Consider the following 18,159-nt stretch of genomic DNA (forward strand, 5'->3'; position numbering starts at 1 on the left):
ATCCTCAGAAAAACAATCTGGGTCTACCACATTTATTTTTATCTTGAAAATAAGCAATATCACTTAACTTCTACACACCAAATGCCTCCTCTTCAGCATATTATTTTCTAATACCGTATACTGACTATTGAAGGATGGATTGGAAATTTATGGGGATACGGGAAAAATTAAGATTTCGTGTTAAACTTTGCACTGATGCAAGTGTCTTGAGTAACATACCATGTTTAATAAACTGAAAAAACAAAACAAAACAACAACAAAAAAAAAAACACTATCCATTTAAGGTGCTTTTATCAGTTACTCTCACAATCAGGAAATATTTTCCCTGGCATCATCTCTCACCGTATTACAACTACATTTCTGCAATGTTTTCCACAGCAAACTATAAGTACATAGTAAATAAATAACATATTTAATAAGTAAGAGCAAAATCTGAAAACATTTGAGTAAGCACAAGAGATGTATAATAATGGATTCCCTTCACATTGACAGGCAGGAACCTCTGGTGTGGAACAGCACCTAACATTTTAAATGCTAGCCAAGTGTAAAAATTGTCTGTAGATCCTGGGCAGGGAGGGCTGGAATTTAGATAAGCAGAATGCAATTTCACTTGCTACAATTTGGACTGGACAGCAGGATTACCAACACAATCTAATTTGAGGACTGCTATGAACTATATAATGAGTAAGGTATTGAGCTTTCACTCTAGAGTCAACAACAAAGCTTCCTAGTATTGATATTGAAATGTTTTGCTAGCATAACTTATTTTAATATGTGTCACTATCAAAGCTACCTAGAATTTCCAATAATGTTGATCTTTTCTAAATACGGAGTAGACTAACATAGAAACTGATACAGTCAAGTCAAAGTGGGTTAGCCGCAGGCTATCTGCCTGTTTGTCTTGCACATAGTTTGCTTGATTTCACTAAAAACCTGTTTGTTCTCTGAATTCTGGGCTTCGTTTCTGCTGGGTTTTATTAATAAGTGGGGTTGTGTATTTCTTGTGATCTCTTCTAAGTGAAATCTGGGTCTTGTTGAAAGGGGGAAAATTTTCATCACTCACTTCAAGAGACCGTGTATGTGCATTGGAAGGAAAGGCTGCATCCTTCCTCCAGTTCTACGATAACAGTTTGTACCATCACCTTTCTTACAGGTTTGGAGCAAGGACACGAGCCTTCAGCTTCAGTCTGCTTCACAGTCTTTCCAATAGTGTACTTGGACATCTAAAAGTGGGGGTCTCCCACCATTACTTAGGTACATAAATTTATGAAATAATAGTCTATAACTGTATGAATTAGAACAAACCATGGTCATCCTTCTTTCTAAAGAATGTTTCAGAGCATACTATTCAAGTTGGAACTTCTCATCTTTCTGGGTAAAAGAATGGAAAATTTAAAGATGAAAATAAAAAGTTATAAAGTTAAAAATACACATAATATACTGGCAACTGGGAAAGTTACCAGTTACCAATATCCAACAACCTCAGGGCTGCCACAGCCAAGCAAATTCACAACCAAGAATCAGAGTATATTTGGCTTCAAGTTTATGAAAAAGATTAATTGGTTGAAGGGGCTGAGAATTATTTTCACTAGCTCAGCATTTTTTTTCCAAGACAGCTGCAATTGTTTAATGGGAAGAAAAACCCCTTTGGTAATGGAAATTATTGAAGGTAGTTAGTGTTAAAGCACGTATTGCTAAGATGATAAATGTTTGTGCACTCTCAGATACTTGAATGTGTTTGCAGTGCATTGACCCTTGTCTTCAGGCAGGCTCTCTCTACGACTGCAAGCTGAGAGAACATCTCTGCTAACTTGGATTTTTAAAATGCTTAGAAACTTTAGCCAAGGGCAGAAATAAAGCTTCTGTGCTGCATAGTTCTTTTTTAGCCTCCTTATTGGAAAGTATTAAGTCTGAAATGGTGACGTTACTAAAAATATCAAATTAGGGAAGAAGCTTAACGGAAATTTCCAGCTTTCAGTCAAAGATGTACTTGGGATTTATGAAATTAAAATAATTTAGATTTAATTAGGATATGGGACAAATTTTCTCAGGAATCTTTACATCCACAAATCAAAATAACTCATGCTATTTCAAGATAGAAAGCTACTGTGCTAGAATTCCTGACTAAACAAGGTTCCGCTCTTACCACCCTGAGAGAAATCAAATGTGAATCAGGCCATGGAGTTCACTTTCTGCTTTTGCAAAGCTAAACACTTATCCACAGTTCTTTATGCATAGAACCATTTGGCGTGACATAGCTTAAACAGTATTATCTTTATATTCTTACTAAAATTTAAAATCAAGAGAGAAGAATTGCACCTGATGTGAAATGATCACCCTTCTGTGGAGTCAAAAGGAAGGGTTTTTACTGATCCTAGAATGATTTTTCCCTCCTGCTCAAAACCTAGTGAACTGCTCCAAATGCTGACTCAGGCAGCAGCCTACAAACTCAGGGGTTCATTGATTTCTGAGGCAAAAGAGTAAGTGGCAACTTGTGCTAATACTGTTGATCTGCTTGTGAAAGATCCTGACCCCGTAAGCATCTCACAAAGATGGAACACTGCCATTTTTTTTTTTTTCATTTGATAAATAGTCTTTTTATTTTATTTATTTATTTATTTATTTTTTGGGGGGGGGGGGGGTGTTTTGTTTTGTTTTTGGTTCTTTAGTGGTGGTAGTGTTTTTTTTCGTTTGTTTGTTTTTTTTAATGCAGAAGTAGCTGTTTCTTGTGTATTTCCTACTGAGGGAAAATATGCAGACTTCACCTCCACAAAAGTCACCGTTGTATTAAAAAGAAGGAAAATGCATTTGTTTTGAAATTTGTTCACCTGATAATGCAAACTGCCAGCTCATAACTCCATAGATGTGGATTAGCTTGCCTGTGATGGTAATAGACTGCTATAGAGTTACTCTGCTAAACGTACATTCATGGACTTTGGGCTTCTACTGTAAGATTTTGCAATGTTCATATTGCAATATGAGTATTTTCTGTTTTAAAAATTCTTTTAAAAGGCCCTTCAGGACCGCTGATCACAGACTTTAAAGCAAATGAGAGGGCCAAGTATGAACTATGGTAAATACTGCTTATGTGCATTTTGGAAGTCATCTGACTTTCATGATCAGAAATATCCAAATGTGAAAATTAACCTTACTTTGTTTAGTTTACAGTTTCCTTTTTTTTTTTTTTTTTTACTGCACTTGAGCCTCTCACTTCTCACTCTCAAAGAAACTTCAGTTTCTTTGAACAGAAACCTTCATTGGACATTTAAAATATTCCAGTGATGATTTCCTCAGTTGTACAGCATATTAATAAGAAAAGTACACTTTTTTTTTCTTGATACACTTGCAGACTATGTTATTGTTCTATTAGCAATAGAGATCCTCTGAGACTGATACACTTCAGTAGAAGTCAAGAAAGCAGAGATGATCCTCTAGTAGTTATTCCTCTTGAATGAGTTGTGGGATAAATGTATAAGGAATTGTGGTGAAGTTTCTTGATATGCTTTATGGTGGCGATTGTGAGTTGCACTTACTTTTTTATTACATTCATTACAGATTTGAAGAAATGAAAGTAGAAAGTAATAGTATATTAAACAACAGGAAACTCTAGATGAGGAAAAATAGGTTATTAAAAAATCAATCTATATACTAAAAGCCATTTTGTATTTCCAACTCTGAAATGGAAGAAAAAAGCCTCCATGTTGTAGAGCACAGCTTCTCTGAGCCAGCTGGGGAAGCCATGCAATCAATAGTTGCTAATCTTTAAAACATTGTAGGTTTTTTTGGCACACAGTATTCCAACAATGATTCCCTGGAGTTCACTTTTGATTTAGACATATTTGATGTGTGGAATTTGAAGTGGTGTGTCCTAGATCAGAGGGGGATATCCTGTAAGAGTAAAACGTGGGGTCCAAGCATGGTCTGTGATAATTTACCATTTTTTTTTTCTTAGCTAGTCTGGCATTGGAATCACTCACGTAGTACTAATAACTTCAGTACTTTTTGGTGGTAGCTTTCAAAAGTATAAGCAGACAATTTTTGTAAATGCCACAATCAGTATCCCTTTGAAAGGTCACTTTGTGTACTCCTGAATAATATTTATATGCATGTGTACATAATTTAATGTATTTGGTAAGTGCTCTTCAGAAGAATAATTCAAAGGATAGAAGATATCTTACTGTGAAAGACTTAAAAAGCTTGATTATGGTTTATAATTGCTTGCACAAGGATAAAATAACAAGTGCTAAATGACTCTAATCTAGTAGTGAAAAAAAGTAAGAACTAATGCTGGGTGTAAGCCCTGCAGTTTCAAATGTGAAATTAGGCTCAAATGAGAGTGATTAACCACAGCAGCAAGCTCCATGAAGGAGAACAGGCTTCACTGTTTTTTCCTACATAGGACCCTAGATTGAATGATCTAATAACGGTCTGAACTGAAGTTGTGGATGTGTGATGACTGTATAAAAATTAAAACCTTCACAAGAAAGTTTTTTTTTTCTTTCTGCTTTACAAGCTGATGGAATAATCTGAGGTTTGAGATTATAAAAATACATTTTATTAACAAAAATGAATTATCTATTTCTATATATTAAAAATATAATATTTCCACATGTCTCTTACTGCTCTTGCGAATAGTAAAAGCCATGGTAAGCCAGTATTTACTGTTACTAACATACCAACAAATCTGCTGTTCCTCATGCAAGAAACAATTAGAAATACCGTACGCTATGAATTATGCTTTTTAAAATTAAAGGAGAAAAAAACATGTACTTATTAATTTAACAAAAGTCTGTAAATTTTGTTAAAGAAAAAAAATAGGGCAGGTTTTTCAGTTCTGATTTATGTATCTAAAACTCAGATGACAAACTCTAGACTGGTTGCCCAGGCTCCCCTTATAGTCAACCAAGAGAAGCAACCCAAAAATATTAACTCATTTTATTTGAGACAGAAGTACATTGGGATCAGGTGTCTCATCCTCTGAAAGCACCTGGCTCTTTCCCCTTGACTCTTGTGGGTGGTTAAACTCATTTGGATGTTGAAACTTTAGATGTATGAAGTGAAGCATGGTAACTCCCACTTAAATTTCTGTTCCAAATCCAGCTTTGTTGATACCTTGAAAACCGTGGCAATCAATGCAGTCTGGAAATAAACAGAAACTTGGAGAAAATCACAAAAGACAGCTCTCATAGTAATGTGGGTGGAAGATGTGGTTTGGTACACAGTATAGAAGGAGCTTTTCAAAGTAGGAATAGGTGAGAGATGTGTCTATAACCATGTTGTTGCCTCCCATCCTTCCTTTCTTCTGTCCTTCCATCCAGGGTTTATGCTCTCCTTGATGTAAGAAGAAAAGGGCTGTCTTTTGATGGCTTCCACTCCGAATGTTCTTGTGACGTAGCCTTCTTGGCATATGTATTTATCAGGACATTTTAATACCCAGTGTTTGTTTCTAGAGCCTTCTGTTAAACATGGCTACATCTCTGAGCACAATAAATCTAAGGATTAGCTAGAATATTGGCCGAGTCAACTCATACAAGAGGAAATTTATGGTTATGTATAAATGTTAGTTGCTGCTTAAAGGGAAGTTTTAAATGGGATTGGCTAAATGAAAGTCTAGAGACTAGAAAATGTAGTTGAATTTCTATGCATAAAAACTTAGCACTAAGAAAGTAAAATATTTCCTGTTTCAGCCTAGTGCCTAAAATATTAGTGTCTAGCCCACAGTAATAACTATTAGATGCTGCATAGAAGGAAAATAAAAACCTTCATTGTACTTATCCAGTTATCCAGAGCTGTATAAATAAGATTAGTTCTACATTGGAATATGTATAGGAAATCTTTTAACTAGGAAGCAGAAAACATGCAGCGCTTTCACTAATAGAAATCTAAGACTGTACACTTGCATGGTTCTTAACATCTGAGGAATCTGCAGACTTTCAAATTCTACTGTGTTAAGTAAGAGGTGATGCATGTAGATCATTTTGTGCTATACAGATAAGGAGCCAAAACAAACTTGAAATTTTCCATTGACACAATTTTCCAGTGAATAATCCTGTATGTGCCAATAAGACTTTTTATTTTTATTGAATTTATATAATTTTGATATTCCTCAGAACTCAACTTTTCTCAGAAAAACAAACAAACAAACAAACAAAAACCACATTGGTTTGGGGGTTTGGAATAGAGTTATTACTTCATTTCAAAATAAACTTATTTCAAAATCTTTTTCCAAATATATATATTTTTAAAGTATACTCTTTTCTCAGGACATGTCCGGTGTTTCTAGGCCACTCAAAAGATGAGAAAATCATTTTGACCAAAAATAAAAATAAATAAATAATAAAAAAAGTAGAAACAAGAAAATATGACACTGACTCAGAACTCCCTAATGTTTGCACAAGCTGTATTTCTCTCAATTAACATAGTCCTGGACAACTTGCTCTAGGTGACTTTGCTTGAGCAGAGGGGTTGAGCAAGATGATTTCCAGAGGTCCCATCCAACCTCTCTTGTCAAAGTGCATGATATTGACTGCACTTCCCAAGTCTACCATGCCAGTCATCTCACCACAGAAGGCAACCAGGCTGGTCAGGTGTGATTTGCCCTTGGTACATTCACACTAGCTCTTCCAAGTCACCTTCTTGTCCTTGGCATGCTTCTGTGAACATGTACTTCTGCATAGATTTACTCCATAACCTTCCCAGAGACTAAGGCTAGGCCAGCCAGCCTGTAGTTCCCCAGATACTCATTCTTCATGTTGGACATGTAATTTGCCTTTTTCCAGGCATCAAGAAAATAAATTTTCTGCTTTATATTTTTGATTTCATACATGGCAGAGAAAAAAAACGGGGGGGCGGGGGGGGGGGGGGGCAGCAGGGGAGCAGCAGGAGGGTAGGGGGGCAGGATCTTCCCTCAGATATTCCTTTAATTTTCATTACCTACTACACTAGATTAATCAATTACACAATGTCTACCCAACTCCAGGTAGCTGGAAGGAATCTAAAACTAGAGAGGTCCTTCTTCCTTTGATTTCTGTAAAAATATGTAAGAAGGTTAAAAATATACTACATGCTTTCTTGTTGTTACTTTTTCTCCTCACGCCAGTCATTGTAACAGTCACAGCTTTTCTTCTCCCTCAGCCAACAGGCATGGGACCATTATTACAGTTTTGTTTAGTGCAGCTCAGATTGATTCTTGAAGGATGCTGTAAGAATCTGTGAGGTTTTCAAAGGTATTTACAGTGTCAGGGAATGTAAATCCCTCCACTTTATAACCAGGCTTATGTGCTTCAGGTGTTTTGGACCCACATAATATGATCTCAGGTTTGAACTGTGGTTGGTTTTGTTATCTCTATAGACAGATGTGAGAGGGAGCTGTGGAAGAAAGGGAGAGAGAGGCCTGCTTGGTATGATTTGGCTAGCAAAAGGAATATGGGAGAACTCCTCCTATCCTAGAAGTCTCGTTTGTTTGCCTGAGCTTAGCTGACCCATATGACTGCTGTTGAAATAATTGAAGTTGTTAGTTTAATAATATAATTAATTTAATAATGAATAAACACACTAAACATGAAGTCTGTGTTCCCTCCTCTGTCTTCTCTCTTGTGCAAATACAGACTGTAAGTGAGCTGATTATAAATAAATTCCTGATAATCAGATTATGTTAGCAGGAAAGGGTTGAATTCCTTATGCTACTCCACCACCAGTCCCATTAGTGTCATTCACTGACGATACCCTGTTCTGCTAATTCAAGTAGAGTATTGTGTAAGTGGGAATGCTGTTAATCAGCTAGTGCTTGAGAAACAGTGCTACTTATTAATCATCCCTGCAGATCTTTTGTTCTACTACAGATACATCTCAAGAGCAGGCAACATTCTCAATTATACACAGGCATTTATTTTTTCAAAGAGTTTCTTAGTACATTATATATATATATGTAAACCTAGCCAACTACAATTTATTATTTACTTTCTTTCGAGCACCTGCAGCATTTCATATCCAGTGAGCAGAACACAACACCGCCTTATTTCATGTATCTGTGAATGTATTGTTCCTATTAGCCCTGTGTAATGGGCTTTAAAATTTAAAAAGCCTTAGCTATATTTTAGGACAGGCATCATGATCCATCTGTATCTTTCAATTGAACAATGGTCAGAATTTTAAGTACCTGGCCATAACGCAATATGGGTTGATTAGGACAGAGCAAATCTGAAAAGATTTACAGCCTGGGTTTTAACAGTTACTTGCCCAAAAGTACAAGTCTCCAGTCTGGAAGCAAATGCAGTTCAGGAGTTTGCCATAGGAGTCCTATTTGCAAATCAGGGCTGCTGTATTTATCTATTAAAAAAAAAAAAAAAAAAAAGTCAAATCTCTTGAGCAAGGTAACTTTTGAAGCAAGGTGGGGTACTTTTTTTTCTTATTTAATTTGTCCTGTTGAAAGGCATGAATCAAATTCTGAGGGTCTTACCAGTTGGATTTATTGGAGTATCCATAGACAAATTGGTGATTTCCTGGTCCCATGTTGTGGGTTAGCCTTCACTAACAACAAAACTCACACCCAGCTGTTCTCATGTTCCCCTCCTCAATAGGACGGGGAAGAAAATAGGATGGAAAAGCTTGTGGGTTGAGATAAGATAGGCAGATCTCTTACCGATTACCATCATCAACAAAATAAGCTTGGGGAAAACTAATTTAATTTATCAGCAATTAAAAAAGATCTACAAAATAAGAACAAAGAAAAACATTAAAACCACACCTTCCTGCCCCTTCCCCAGGTCCAACGTTCCACTCATCCCCAACCTCTCTCCCCCAGGGGCACAAGGGATGGGATGGGATGGGATGGGATGGGGGCTGCACTCAGCCCCCCAGCTCTTCTTGGCTGCCCCTTCCTCCTCACCCGTGGCCCTGCTCCAGCGGGGGCCCTGCCCCGGGCTGCAGCCCTTCAGGAACACCCTGCTCCCACAGGGGCTCCCCACGGCCGCAGCTCCCTCAGGAAATGTCCCCCTGCTGCGGCGTGGGCCCTCCCCGGGCTGCAGGGTGGAGATCTGCTCCAGTGGGGGCTCTGCAGGGCTCTGGGGGAATCCCTGCTGCCTGTGGGCCTGGAGCCCCTCCTGCCCTCCTCCTCCTGGGGCCTGGGCCCTCTGCTGCTTCTCCCTCGCCCTGGGCCTCCTCCTCAGCCTGTGCCTGCTCTGCCCTTTCGGAAATCTGTTTTCCCTGAGGTGCTGCCAGCTTGGTGCTGGGCTCAGCTGGGCCCTGCCGTGGGGCGATCAGAGCCATCTGGAACCACGTGGGTCTGACATGGGGCAACCCCTGCCAGGACCTGGGCACGGACACACAATCCATCACCTTAAGCATATTTGCAGTAGACTCAATCTTTTGTTAAAATTACATTTTCATCGCTTTGTGATCTACAATAGACACAGTCTGGATGTTTCCAACATGGAAACAGAAGAGCCATGAACAGTGTCCCATGGCCTTCTGTGTAAACATCTCCTGCTGGTCCTACAAGTGCCCTGCCTAAGGGGACATCTATTATTTCTCAGTCCTCTGCCCTACTGCTCTGAAATTACTTTTGATTGTGAGTTTGTCTTTACTTACCAGCATTCTGTACTCTGGGATCAGTATTGTGCCATTATGGTAGTGCTATGGTAGTGTACAACACTATGCTGCAGTAGTATCAGGGGGATGAAATAAGCTTAAAAAAAAAAAAAAAAAAAAAAAGGATGTGTGTGTACGTAGGGGGGTATTGACCTCTGGATGAGTTTTATTTGGATCAGTCCATGCTTCCATCTCATGCACTGACATCTGATTGAGGTCATGTAAGTATTACTTACCGAACAAGACTAGAGATGGCTGGTATGGACGCCAGGCCTTGGCTCCGTATGCAGCAGAAAAAAGGAGCAGATCTGACTCCCTTGTTTTTGCAGGTGCTGGATTTTTCCTTGCTATAGACCAGACCTCCAGTGGGACTCACAAGCATCTCCTTAACTGGTTCTAAATCCTTGACTTAGTGAGAGGTTGGTATACTCTTACTGTCCAAGCAGATCATACAGAGGGTGTCTGTGCAAAATGGGCATCTCTTTGATGACTCAAAACCTATGGAAGGTCATAACAGCTCGCTTGCCTCCTGTTTATAGCAATGATTTGTGAGCCTCAGAACTGCCTGGGTATTCCTTCTTCGGATGTCTTTTACATTTACTAATGCTCTAAGCAGATTTTACAAAATTCCTTTATGAGCAAACCAATCATCTCCCAAGCCTCTGGTAGGGCTGTTTATTTCTCTTTTACATTTCCAGTAACTCCATTCAGTTTTCACCTTGTACTTTCCCCCTTTGAGAAGCACATGAACCATATTGCTAAGCCCTCTAATGTCCGTCTGGAGTCAGGTATTTATTATCTCAGTTCAGGTCCCTGTTGACTCAATGGGTTGTATAGCTTTTGAATCATATTTACTCATATTTGGATTGCTGCCTTTTTTTTTCTTCTTTTTTTTTTTTTTTTAACCTTTTTTGGAAACAGCTTATGTTATTAGGCACAAGCAAAATCAGCCTATAACCAAATGTTGCTTCTCAGTGAAAATCTATCTGCACGTATGACACTTGTACAGCATAAGTTATCAGAGCAAAGGGCACTATAGGTGGTGGGCAGCCTTTAAATAAGATATCAAACTTCAAGCTTTGCCACACAGGGGTGTTTAAAGACCTTGTGGTACAGGAAGTTTAATTCCCATCTCTGTCCTGATAATCTGAATGGGTAATGACTGCACAGTTTTCTACCAAGCTTTCTGATACTGCTGTACTTTCACATGCAATTTTTCCTTTCCTGTCAAGTTCCTGTGCGGCATCGCTATGTGGTGTTGCACAGCTGCTTCTCTCTACCCCAGAAAGAGCTGCATTTCAGCAGAAGACAAAGCAACTGCTGTTCTTCAGGCATGTGAAATTCCCTGGGAGTAAAGAGCTGCTACTCTTCTGCCTTATTTGACTTTAAAATCTTTTTCAGACATCTGCAGATTTAGGAGTCATGATTTAGATATTGGTAGGGATGTGGCCTTAAATTATTATATCCCTGCCAGAGGACTAGTTCTTTTCATCTCCCCACACCTCCAAAAAATAATTTAATGATCTTTTCTGGAAGAAACAGACTTTTAGATTTACTAATCAGATTGAATGTTTGCAATTAAATTTCAGTGTTCTGGAGGTCATTTGTATTTAAAATTAATAAAAAACCAACACCTTCATATTTTACCGGATGTGCTCCCTTTGCCTGTTCTTGTAATGAGTTATATTTAGTATGAGTTTGTGCTTATTCCTACTGTAATTTTTAAGCTGACTTCCACAGTTTATACAAGAAGATATGACCTAAGTGTTTTGGTAAAATTAGGTAATAAGCAAACAATCCCTGTGTACATGCAATTCATCTAAGAAAAGCTCTTCACACACGGAATCTCTGTGCTCTTTCCTGCTCAGAAGCATCTTCACAGTGTGGAACAGATATCTGACGTGAGAAGGGTTATGCCTCACAACCAGGGCAAGGGATGGTCTTCACTGTCTTGGATGAGGTGAAGTACTTCTCTAAATGGTGGACAATGGATAATGAATGCAAATGAACCAAAGACAAATTTAAAATGGGTCAATTAAAAGTCATTACATTTTATATTAGGTTCTCTGATGAACAGGCAATTGAACATTGTGGAAGAAGGCATGAGTTTCTTGTGTGCAGGTATCTAACTTTCTTTTGTTTCTGTTTTACAGTGGTTAATTCCACAAACTTGAGCTTCATCTGGTAACAAGCTACTAGAATTCTGAGATGAATGGTGCCTGGTTTGGACGCTCAGCTGGACTGGAGGATGATAGTATTATAGCTAGGAATACTTAGCATCTCCCAGTGACAGACACAGCAAATTGCTCTTAACCCTCAGCTCACTTCCATGTTTTCTGTTTCCCACCTGCCATATTAAAGTCTCTATCTACAGGGCTTGCTATTTCATGTGTATTTTTACAGTGTATTCACCTATGTGTACAGAGGCATGTCCTGAGTTTATTTTCTTTTTTCTGAAAATTTTAACCGATCATTCTAACTCTCCTTTGAACCACTGCTAATTGCAGTTTGCTCATTATTAGCTGTAAAAGCAAACACTGGAGGCAAGGGTCACACCAAGCAGAGTGGTTCTGTGGACACAAACCAGTGGAGCACAGTACAAGATGTACTTCTGATGCTTTTTTTTTTTCTTTTTTTTTTTTTAAGTACATAGTTGAGAGAAAAAATATCTTCTGACCTTTGTAGGTGATAATCTGACATGCGAAGTTCAACTGCAAGAAAGAATAACCATTAGCTAAACTACTGTGTCATAAATACATTGAAGGCAGCACAAGAAATTCTATTCCTCCTAGCAGCACCCATAGTCATTCAACAGAGGAAACTCAGCTGCTCTTTCTCCCACAAAAAATACAAATCCAATAATTCTTTTCAAAGCTGGATAGAGGGACCTCAAACCTTTTTTAAAAGGCCCCAGGAGCCAGTGACTGCCCTTCCTTTTCTTGTGTAAGCATTGTATCAGCTCTTAGCAATACTACTTCTAGGAAACCATCACTGATTTCAAGGTTGGATTTTACCATCTCCAGCTTACAGCTTCTGCTGTGCTCTTCTTAACACAGCCAAAAAAAGTTAAGGTGTTTGCATGCAAGTCTACAGAAGGAATTAGCCCAGATCTGTTACCAAGTGTTTTCATTTTGTACTAGAAAATTGCAGGTGATGAGAATATGACATTTTTTGAGTAGTAGATGCAAATCTAGGAGGTTATGCACTGATATACTTTCTGAAATTGCATAGCGTGCAACTCTACAAGTGCCAGAACTGACACAGGAAAAAAAAGAAAAAAAAAAAAAAAGGTTTCTTAAAATGGTGTAAGGCTTGCAGAATCTGTCACTAACAAGCCCAAATGCTACAGGGAGAATAGCTAATAGGAAAATAAGCTGTAGTGATAATACATACAAATATTTCAAGGGACAAAAAAAATATCAAAAAACAAAGGGTGATTCAGATAAAAAGGTTCCATGGTATTTAAAAGTCCCTGAATCGTTCATTAGCTTGCATGTTCACAGAGCTGTCTGAACAGAGGAATGGATATGCTGTGCTCCGTCACAGAGAACAGCACAGGGGAAGAAGGAGCAGCTTCACTATTCTAGTGGGACTGAGAGCTGTGCTTAGCAAAGCCAGTTCTTTTGGTCTTTTTACTAAAATGACAGTAATTTGACAGTAATAAGCATTAGGCTGTCACTGTAATGTAGCAGTTTGCAAATAATGTTGACATTATCTTATGCTTCACGTCAGAATGTGGGTCCCCTTTATCGGCTGATTAATGGGGAAATTGGATAAAATTCTTTAAATCTGACAAAAAGGAGCTTGGATTGCGCTGGGAATAAACTGTCTTTTGTTTTCCTCTCTTCATTTTAAGCTCTGGTAGTGATTTTTCATTTCCTTTTCATTTTTTTTCCTCATTTTGAGCATTTCTGCAAAACTGTGACAAGTTCAACATAAATGGTAATGTTGTCTAAACTACTGGAAGTGTCATTTAAAGAAGTCTTAGTTTGAAAGATGAAACACTTTTTTTTTCCTTTCCTTTTTTTTTTTTTTTTTATTTTCTTTCTATAAATATACACTTCTGATATAGAGAAGTTCTATTCCTACATGCTAGTGATCTAATAGAGATGATGATTAGCCTTCCAGAATTCATTTTAGGGCTGGGGGCATTACGAACACAGAAATTTGCCAATGCCATGCCAGGAATTTCTTCTGTTATTGAAGTCCATCTTTATAAGTCAGGCAGTCTTCCATACCAGAGCCCTGGCAAACACATTCTTCCAGTCATGTACTTTTTCTTTCAGGATTTCCTTGAAATGTAGCTGACTCTTACTAAACGGCACTGGGAAGATTTGGGCTTTGCATGCATTCAGTAATCATGTGTGATCCCAAAGCATTTCATGCCGTTGAAGATGACAATCAGAAGCAGGTTATATGTATGTAAATGCTAAATGAGTTTATCAACTGGCTTCTTTACAGAAGGGAAGGCATCACCATCTAGGCAGAGGTTTCTTTCCCCAGAAAAAAATAGTTTGTGTTTCAGTTTGTGTCCGTTGCCTCTTATCAGGTCACTGGGCACCACTGAAAAGAGTCTGGCCCCATCCTCTTGACACCTTCCCTGAAGATATTTGTATACATTGATAAGATCTTAGTCCTCTTAGTCTTCTCTTCTCCAGGCTAAACAACCCCAGCTCTCTCATCCTTTCCTGATAAAAGAGATGCTCCAGTCCCCTAATCATCTTCGTAACCCTCCTCTGGACTCAATCCAGTAGTTCTACGTCCCTCTTGTACTGGGGAGCCCAGAACTGGACACAGCTCTCCATGTGTGGCCTCACCAGGGCTGAGCAGGATCACCTCCCTTGACTTGCTGACAGCACTCTTCCTAATGCACCCCTCTAAGTACTCCCAAGAGGCACTTGACACCCTCTACAGGAAAACCAGCAGCCAATATTAAAAATCAATTAGCATTTCCACAGTACAGCCTTTGCCATACAATGCATAATGACCTTTACAGGCCAGAGAAGAGTCAGTTTAATGTACTATATAATGCCAGATGGTAATGTCTTTCCTCACTTAGATGGCTTGTGATTAAACTCAATTTTCTCAGCCACCAATTGACCTTTATCTATCTCCCACAATTTAGTGAATGGAAGTTGGTTAAAGCTAACGGGGTATATAGATCATGTTCTGACAACTTCTCCTTACAACAAGATACAAGTGGGCAGTGAGGCACATCTGAGATGCAATCATTTTAGGCACATTTTGTATTTGTCCAGGTAAAGGAGAACTGGTTGAGGTGCAATCAAGTTACTTTTGTGTCCATTGTGTCCTACATGTACATTTTCCATCCAGTGAGAAAGTGGTTCTAACTAGTCCTCTTTTCACTGTTGAGCTACGTTTGAAGAGGTCAGTAGGTAAATATTTTCCATTTAATAGGAGAAGGATCAGACATTTGTCATATCCCAGCTAGTGTCCCTGTAAACATGGAAAGAATTTGCACTCTGCCTCTACCTTTGGAGTTCAGTCCATTTTCAAAGGACGTCCAGTACTTGATAATGGGTAGAGCCATAGTGCAAGAAATGGCCTTTGCACAAGTTGTTTACTTCCTTGCTGATGCAGTGGCTTCTCATGATTCAGTCATTTGCTGGCCTTGGTCTAGCAGATAGGGATGCAATATCAATAGTGTCATGGAACAGTGTTTTCCTTCTTCCATGATCCAGTACATGTGCTATGCCAAATAATTGTGACAAGAAGATAGATTACTTTATCTATTCGGAAAATCCATGCTGGGGTAGGACTAGTTGATATTTAGCTCTAAAACACAGATAGTTGTATTTATGTGTGCGTATAAGGAAAGTAGTTCAACCTGAAGTGGGATTTATCATTTACAGTTGCCATTTCACTGGAAATATTTGGCTTTTACAGGGCCCCAGCATGTCTGTGGCACACTTGCCTTTCCTGGTGAGGTTTCTTAATAACATGTTCTTGTTTCTTGTAAACGTTCCTAACAACTGTGTCCTGGACGCAGTCTCAGGATACTAGATCTTGAAATCTGCTTTAACTGGGAGCTGATCTGAGCTCTTCCTATGGAATAGGATGTGGTTAACTCTATAGTCCAGCAATCCATGAAATCCAATACATCATTCAAAGGGTGTTCTTAAAGAAAGCAGCACATCTTTGTAACGGAATGTTTTTCTTCTTCCATTCTTTAACGTATTTCCCTTCTATTGAAATAGCAAGGAGGGAAGGAAGGGTAGCACAGTTTTGTCATACCCTCTTCTTATGGGCTCATTTTCCTTCCCTTGCTCATCTTCATGCCTCTGACAGTGTCATAAGTGATACCTGAAATTGTTTCCCTATTGCAATTGCCTTTCAGAGCTTTCCTTTAGTGAAGTTTTCCTTAGGATGGTTTTATTTTCTCTCCAGACCCCAAAGATGCCAACATATGGCAATGAAACACCATCATTGAATTACTGTCTCTTTTCATTGTAATTAGTTTAGACTTTTGGACTACATCTATCCTAGCTAATTGAACGGTGCCAGGGAATGTTCCCAGGGATGGGAACTTGATCGCCAGTCCTGTTAAATGGTTCCTGTTATAGTTTCGGCTGCAGCCAGCTGGCGCTCTCCCAGACACATCCTGGACACAGTTCGGGAATCGGCACAGACCGGGGACCATTCCCAGTTAGCAGTTTGGATGTACCCACCCTGTTTTTCAGGCTAGGAGACTAATAGTACAAATACAGGCCACTCTGTGCCAAAGAAGGATCCCAGGCATGTATACATTTCTAGCATAACTGCCTAACCATATTGTAACCCAAAAGCAAAGTCTCCCTTTCCCTCTTTCACTAGAAAGAACCCTGTTTACTGCTAGTTTTTTATAAAACTTACATGTGTTTTTTAAATGTACATAACACATAGCATGCAAATCACTGGAACAAAAAAATTATGTGCCACCTGAATTAGTGAATTGGTGCTGTTCATAAATATATATTACCTTCCAGGTATTGGTTATGCAAATATATGCACATATTTTGTTCATATACATATATATATATTCATTTCACAGATGAATCAGGACTGTGTAGTGAAGGTAGGTGCTCCTATGCCTAGAGAAATCGCTTCTTGAAGCAATTAGAAATTTTATGAAGAATAAAAGAACAGAAGAGGGGAAGGGAAGAGAGGATTAATTGCCTATCATGGCTGAGTACCAAACTGCAGAACTGGACACTATCTTTGCACCCACTGTGGAGTTCCAAGAGATGGTCCACCAAAGACTTAGAGTCACTAGATTAGCCTAAATTTGGTGGTAACTTTTATTAAGTTATTATGACATCTCAGAGAAGTGCCCATTGTCTGTGTCTGTAGGTTGTAGGCAAATTCAGTCTGGACTACAAAGAGGTGGCCATGAGTCATTCTATGAGTATTCAAGTATATCTAGCATGATTCTATGAGTATTCAAGTAGAATGTATCCTGTGGAATTTTCTGTCTAACCAGAGGGCAGGTGGTTTCATGCAGAGACTTTTATTGGAAGACCTAGTGAGGCAGTCCTTTTCCCATGTTTGCAGTTCCACATGGCTTTTCTAGGTGACTACATATTCACCCTTGGATAGCGATTACTCATAGTGAAAGCCTGCTGGTAGTATGCAGATAATACTGCATCAACCATACTTTTATACAGATAACAGTGAATGCAGAAGTTGGCTTAAAATAATCTTATTCTGACTGCACGCTGTCCTTGTTTCAGTGCACTGGCAGGAAATTTGCAATAATTCATATAATTTAAATTCAAATTTTAAAAGATTCTGAAAATAATTCAATTTTCATGGAATGTGTGGATCTGAAGTTCTATTACATCAAACGAGGACCAACTCTTATATCATTAAAAATGGAATAAAATTTTGTTTTTTTCATTTCAGCCAGCTAATAGTATTGACACATTTTTAAAATACCCCTGTGCTCCAGAGATGTACAATTAAGTATCCTCGGAATGTAATATCAAGGGTAGCAAGTAATATTGATTAATTTCATGATAAAGGTTCCAGGATTCACTTTAGAGAGTCACTCAATGCTAGTTATCAAAATATATGCAGAGGACAGGTGAAGGTTATGGAATTGTCTGGTGAACACAGCTAATAAAGTAAAGTCAGCTTTGCTGTGTTCTGTGCATGATTACTTTTAATGTAAAGATGTGCATATTAGGGGCCCTATTGATCTTTAGTAGCTACATTTCAGGTCAGAATTAACACAGATAGTAAGACAAACACAGAAAATAATAGGTCATTAATCTAGGTAACAGAAGTGAACTGTGAAGCTTGGCATCCATTTGAAAGTCACTGGTAGAACAGAGTTTTATTCTGTCCATATAGTAGCTACAGAGGTGAGAAGGAAAAGCATTGGCTTTCTTGTATGTCTGAGACTGGTACCATAACTGGTATGACTATAAGCCCACATAGTTTCTTGCTAATGCTTCCAAAATTTTCCTCAGTGTCCATAACAACTAACATATATATATTTGTTTTCACTGAGGTACTGTAACTTCCACTACAAGCAGTTTACTAAATGGAAGGCAAATTGAGGGATTTTCT

The 18,159-nt window shown here is 38.5% G+C and overlaps 1 long non-coding RNA gene across 1 annotated transcript in view; it reads right to left on the reverse strand.

Moving 5' to 3' along the window:
• Positions 1-18,159, reverse strand: part of LOC121064980 — a 582,402-nt gene that overhangs the window by 186,060 nt on the left and 378,183 nt on the right. The gene's annotated exons all lie outside the window — the stretch shown is intronic.

Source organism: Cygnus olor, chromosome 2 (genome assembly GCF_009769625.2).
Source record: "Cygnus olor isolate bCygOlo1 chromosome 2, bCygOlo1.pri.v2, whole genome shotgun sequence".
Lineage (NCBI taxonomy): Eukaryota > Metazoa > Chordata > Aves > Anseriformes > Anatidae > Cygnus > Cygnus olor.